This window comes from Stegostoma tigrinum, chromosome 31 (genome assembly GCF_030684315.1).
Source record: "Stegostoma tigrinum isolate sSteTig4 chromosome 31, sSteTig4.hap1, whole genome shotgun sequence".
NCBI lineage: Eukaryota > Metazoa > Chordata > Chondrichthyes > Orectolobiformes > Stegostomatidae > Stegostoma > Stegostoma tigrinum.
The window spans coordinates 15,607,593-15,613,896 of NC_081384.1; positions in this window are offsets into that span (position 1 = coordinate 15,607,593).

A 6,304-nucleotide genomic window follows, 5' to 3' on the forward strand; every position below is an offset into this window, starting at 1 on the left:
TGAAGATCAAACCTCTCGATATTTAAAAAAAATACGGAAGCACCGCGCCTTCTCTCAACGAGGAGGATACATTCACCAGGCCAAGAAAAATCTGAAACTGTTTTAGAGCAGAATAGAGTCTGTTCCAAGCACGGTAATTTCTGATTCTATTTTATTTTAAAATTGACCCATTAAACCACATTATAAATATGTTTGGATAGTTTTCATAAACAATCGATAACATATGAAAAAATTATTATAGGAAATGCAGCCATTTCGGGAAAAAAACATGTTTAAGGCCATAAGCCTTATTGAAAGTTAAAATAAGATAACGAGATAAACACCTTTTTCTTATTTGTGAACTATCTGGTAAGCTTCAGTTTTGTAAACTGTCGACCCATGTCACTGGTTCATCAATCAAAACAATCTTTTTGATAGATTGGGAACTTTCACCTAGCTAACTGAACTAGCTACACCAGTCGGAAACCACAACAAAAAAACTGTCAAAACCGATCAAATTAGTAGGCGGTATTGAATGCTGTTAAATCATCTTTCCCACTATTAGGTGGACATGATAGGTTTAAGATGAGCTGATTGTTTCTGAGAGGTGCACTTGCAACGGTTTCATTCAGTACTTAACTGCAAAGCAGCTGAATATGGCAACTTTTAAAACTTCCCTTTAAACGACTTCGTGTCCAATATTTTAAAATAGACGTCGTTTCAATAAGAGTTGTAGATTTTCTATGATAAGGAATATGGTCGGTTTTATTTAGCATTCCAACTATTACACTGACAGGATTTCCAAAGTTTTGAGTATAGAGGGGCAGAAGTGGTGGTGATAATTTTTAGTCTGAATAAATTACACTTTCTCATTTATAATTCTACAAGAACAAACTGTTATCCATCGGCTTAACTGTGTATGAGTCACACTGCCCAATTATGTTCTGTAACATACTGTTAGGTTTATTTGCACATTCATGGGTTCTTTGTTACTGTGTAGCAACTGACGGTGGGGAGGGAGGGTGGTGTGATGCTATCATATTAGTCCAAATTAAAACAGTCAAAATCAGGGTTATGATCTATGTGCTTGTTCATACAATTCAGTTTTGTACATTTTACTTTATTGGTTAAACACATGGCACATATTATTTCCAGAGCAAGAAAAAACTTTACATTCAAAAACACAAAAAATTTGACTGTAACAGTGAACTTTTTTTGACATTTCTTCTGCATTCAGGGCCTGCCACAATGTCCACCACCAACAGCGACCAAGCTGATCAAATCCTAAAGGACACATTGGGTCTGCAATTGGCAGTGAGACAACCCACAAGACAGAAAAGGATACACTGTGGCATGATGGCTCAGTAGTTAGTACTGCTGCCTACAGTGCCAGGAACCAGGGTTTGATCACAGCCTCAGGCAATTGCACATTCTCTCCATATCTGTGTGGGTTTCCTCCGGATGCTCTGGTTTCCTTCCACAGTCCAAAGATGTGCAAATTAGGTGGATTGGCCATGCTAAATTGTCCATAGTGTCCAAGCATATGCAGTTGGGGTTGATTAGGAAATGCAGGGTGATAGGATAGGGAGGTTGGGTGTGGGTGAGATGCTCTTCAGAGTGTCAGTATGGACTTGATGGGCCAAAGGACCAGCTACCACACTGTAGGGATTCTATGATGATATACTTGACCTCATCTGCACCAATCATCCTGCCATACATACACCTGTCTATGATAGTATTGACAAGAATGATCACCACTCAGTTCCTGTGGAGATGAAGTCCTATCTTCATATCAATGAGGCACTGTGAGCCACCAGCAGCAGAAATGTAGTCCAACTCAATCCACAACCTCATGGTCCAGCACTTTCACCAGTCTACCTTTTAACATCAAGTCATGGGATCACTGAAGAATGTAGGAGGGCATATCAAGAGCAGCAGCAGCAGGCATTTATCAAAATTAGGTGTCAACCTGGTGAAGTCACAAGAAAAAAGGACTACTTGCCTGTCAATCAATGTAAACTGGCAAATAATAGAGCTAATTGATTCCATAACCAACAGACCAGCTCTGTATTTCTGCCACATCTGGCTGTGAATGGTGGTAGATGAATAACTCAGAAGAGGCGGCTCACAATCATCCAAATCATCAACGATGAAGCAGCCTAGATTACTGGTGCAAAAGATAAGGCTAAAGCATTCACATGATCTTCACCCAGAAGTGCCAAGTGGATGATCGATCTCAGCCTCTTCCCATAGTCCCCAGCATCACTGATGCCAGTCTTCAGTCAATTCAATTCATTCCATGCAATATCAAGAAACAGGTGGAGGCAATGGTTATAGTAAAGGCTATAGGCCCTGACAATATTCCAGCAACATGGGGAAAAAAAGAGCTGAATTCCAGAGGTAAGGTAAGAATGACTGCCTTTGACGTCAAGGCTGCATATGACCCAGTGTGGCATCAAGGAGCAAACGTGGAGTCATTGGGAATAGGGGAAGCACTCCACTGGTTGGAGGTCAGTTATCTCAACCCAGACCACCTCTGCAGGAGTTGCTGAAGGTGGTATCCTAGTCCCAACCAATTTCAACTGTTTTATCAATCACTTTCCCTTCATCTTAAGATCAAAAGAGGGGATATTTGCTGATGACTGCACAATGTTCAACATCATTCATGAATCCTCAGATACTGAAGTGGTTCGTGTCCAAAGGATGCAAGACTTAGAATATTCAGGTTTCGGCTGATGAACAGCAAGTAACATTCACACCACAGGTATTAGGGATTGCCATCATGAACAAGAGACAATCTAACCATTGTCCCCTGACATTCAAGCATTACCGTCACTGAATCCCCCGCATTCATACAATCATAGAACTGCACAGCATGGAAACAGACTCTTCAGTCTAATTCGTCCATGCAGACCAGATGTCCTAAATTAATCTAGTTCCATTTGCTAGCATTTGGTCCTTATCCCTTTAAACCCTTCCTATTCATATACCCATTCAGACGCCTTTTCAATGTTGTGATTGTACCAGCCTCCACAACTTCCTTTGGCAGCTCATTTCTTACATGCACCATCCTGTGTGAAAAAATTGTCCCTTAGATCCCTTTTAAATCTTTCCCCTCTCACCTTAAACCTATGACCTCTAGGTATGGACTCCCTCATTCCAGGGAAAAGACTTTGTCTATTTACCCTATCCATGCCCTTTGATTTTATAAACCTCTATAAGGTCACCCTTCAGGTTCCTATACACCAGGGAAATAGCCCCAGTCTATTCAGCATCTCCCCTTTGCTCAAATCCTCCAACCCTGAAAACATCCTTGCAAATCTTTTCTGAACCCTTTTGTGTTTCACAGCATCCTCCCTACAGGAGGGAGGCCAGAACTGCACACAATATTTCAACAGTGGCTTTACCAATGTCCTGTACAGCTGCAACATGACCTCCCAATGCCTGCACTTGATGCACTGACCAATAAAGGCAAGCATACCATACACCTTCTTCGTTATCCTATCTACCTGCAACTCCACTTTCAGGGAACTATGAACCTGCACTCCAAGGTCTCTTTATTCAGTAACACCTCCCATCAAGTATAAAGTCCTACCCTGATTTTCCTTTCCAAAATGCATCACCTCACATTTGTCCTTGACAACTGAAATGGGTTTGCTTCTCTCTTGTGATCACATAGCCTTGCTACACAAAACAGGTAAAAATGCATTGTAAGCTGTATGGGAACTTGCTTCCTTGCACAAGAACACAGCCCTATTTGATCATCAAACTGGAGACAAAACAAACAAGAATCAGAAAGTTGGTTTCTAATATTAAAGGACTTCATCATGAGTGAAAACGGGAGAAACGTGGTTCTCAAATAACAGCACCAATAATATGAACACCTTTAATATTATAAAACATTCCAAGACACATTGCAGGATTACCTTAAAATCCTGTAATGACAGCCAGCCACATAAGGATTCATCAGATCACATGACCAAACCTTTAACGGTCAAGGCATTTGCAACTTTAAATTAATACACACAAAGAAAGTAGGACTGATTTGGATTGTGATAAACTATTTTTTTCTTACTAGACCAGTTTGCAGCATTTGATTCAACTGATCACACTACACTTCATAGCAGAATAGAAATATCCTCACGTGGTACTATTCCTATCTGTCAATTTGTAGCCACAACATTTCATGCAATGGCTCCACTATATCAGGAAACCCCAAACAATATATTCTTAGTTCTCTGCTACTTTATTTTCCATTCATAAGTTGCCCCTCAGTTACATCATCCTAAAACACAACAACAAATTCTATGTGTATGTTGACAACACCCAGTTAAACTTAGCACTGCATCTGCCGATGTTTCCACTTGCTCTGATTAACACATTGCATGCCTAACATCGAATATTAGATGGACAGAAATTTCTTCAATTAAATATTAGGAAGAATAAAGCCATTGTCTTTGGTCCGTGCCAGAAATTTTGTTATTTAACCACCAATTCCATCCCTCTTCCTAGCAACTATCTAAACATGTGTAATGTTTTAGTACTTGCACAGAACATCTTCATTATGATATATTATAGAAGAGGTTCAACCAATCACAATTTGCTTATTTGGTTGGGCACACAATTTGCCCTTGAGTTGAGCTTCTGACTCCATTTCAGCTCTGTCACCAAGACTGCCTACTTACATTTCTATTACATGTGCATCACGCTTCCTGCCTCAGTCCAGCTCCTGCTGAAGCTTTGCTCTTATGTTATTACTTCTAGTCAACTATTCCAATGCTCTGAAGGTCAGCTTCAATCTCCCATTCTTCAATTTTGAGCTTATTCAAATATTTGTTGTCTGGATCTTAATTTCTACCCCTTATGCCTTTGCCTTTCATTCTGGAAGTGGGTTCAATTTAAAGAGAAAATTCTCATGCTTGAGATGCCTCCATACCTCAAGCTTCCCCTTCTCTGTATCTTCCAGCCTTCTAAGCAACTTAATCTCCTAGCTCTCCAGTGCTGACTTTGTGGATCACTAATACTCTTCATTCTATCACAGGCAGCTGAAGGCACAGCTACCGAAAAGCTATCTTTGGACTTTCTTCCTTAAACATAGAACATTACAGCACAGTACAGTACAGGCCAGGCCCTTCGGCCCTTGATGTTGTGCTGACCTGTTATACCTATCTGAAGCCCATCTAACCTACACTATTCCATGTACGTCCATATGCTTATCCAATGATGACTTAAGTGTACCTAAAGTTGGCAAATCTACTACCGTTGCAGGCAAAGAATTCCATTCCCTCGCTACTCTCCGAGTAAAGAAACTACCTCTGACATCTGTCCTATATCTTTCATCCCTCAATTTAAAGCTATGCCCCCTCGTGCTTGCCGACACCGTCCTAGGAAAAAGGCTCTCCTTATCCACCCTATCTAACCCTCTGATTATTTTATATGTTTCAATTAAGTCACCTCTCAACCTTCTCTCTAACGAAAACAGCCTCAAGTCCCTCAGCCTTTCCTCGAAAGACCTTCCCTCCATACCAGGCAACATCCTAGTAAATCTCCTCTGCACCCTTTCCAAAGCTTCCACATCCTTCTTATAATGCGGTGACCAGAACTGTACGCAATACTCCAAGTGCGGCCTCACCAGAGTTTTGTACAGCTGCAGCATAACGTTTTGGTTCCAGAACTCGATCCCTCTATTAATAAAAGCTAGAACACTGTATGCCTTCTTAACAGCCCTGTCAACCTGGATGCAACTTTCAAGGATCTGTGTACATGGACACCGAGATCTCTCTGCTCATCTACACTACTAAGAATCTTACCATTAGCCCAGTACTTTGCCTTCCCTTTACTCCTACCAAAGTGCATCACCTCACACTTGTCCACATTAAACTCCATTTGCCATCCCTCAGCCCAGCTCTGCAGCTTATCTAATGTGTCTCTGCAACCTACAGCATCCTTCATCACTATCCACAACTCCACCGACCTTAGTGTCGTCTGAAAATTTACTAACCCATCCTTCTACGCCCTCATCCAGGTCATTTATAAAAATAACAAACAGCAGTGGACCCAACACCAACCCTTGCGGTACACCACTAATAACGGGTCTCTAGGATGAACATTTCCCATCAACTACCACCCTCTGTCTTCTTTCAGCAAGCCAATTTCTGATCCAAACTGCTATATCTCCCACAATTCCATTCCTCCACATTTTGTACAATAGCCTACTGTGGGGAACCTTATCGAACGCCTTGCTGAAATCCACATACACCATATCAACCAGTTTACTCTCATCTAGCTGTTTGGTCACCTTCTCAAAGAACTCAATAAGGTTTGT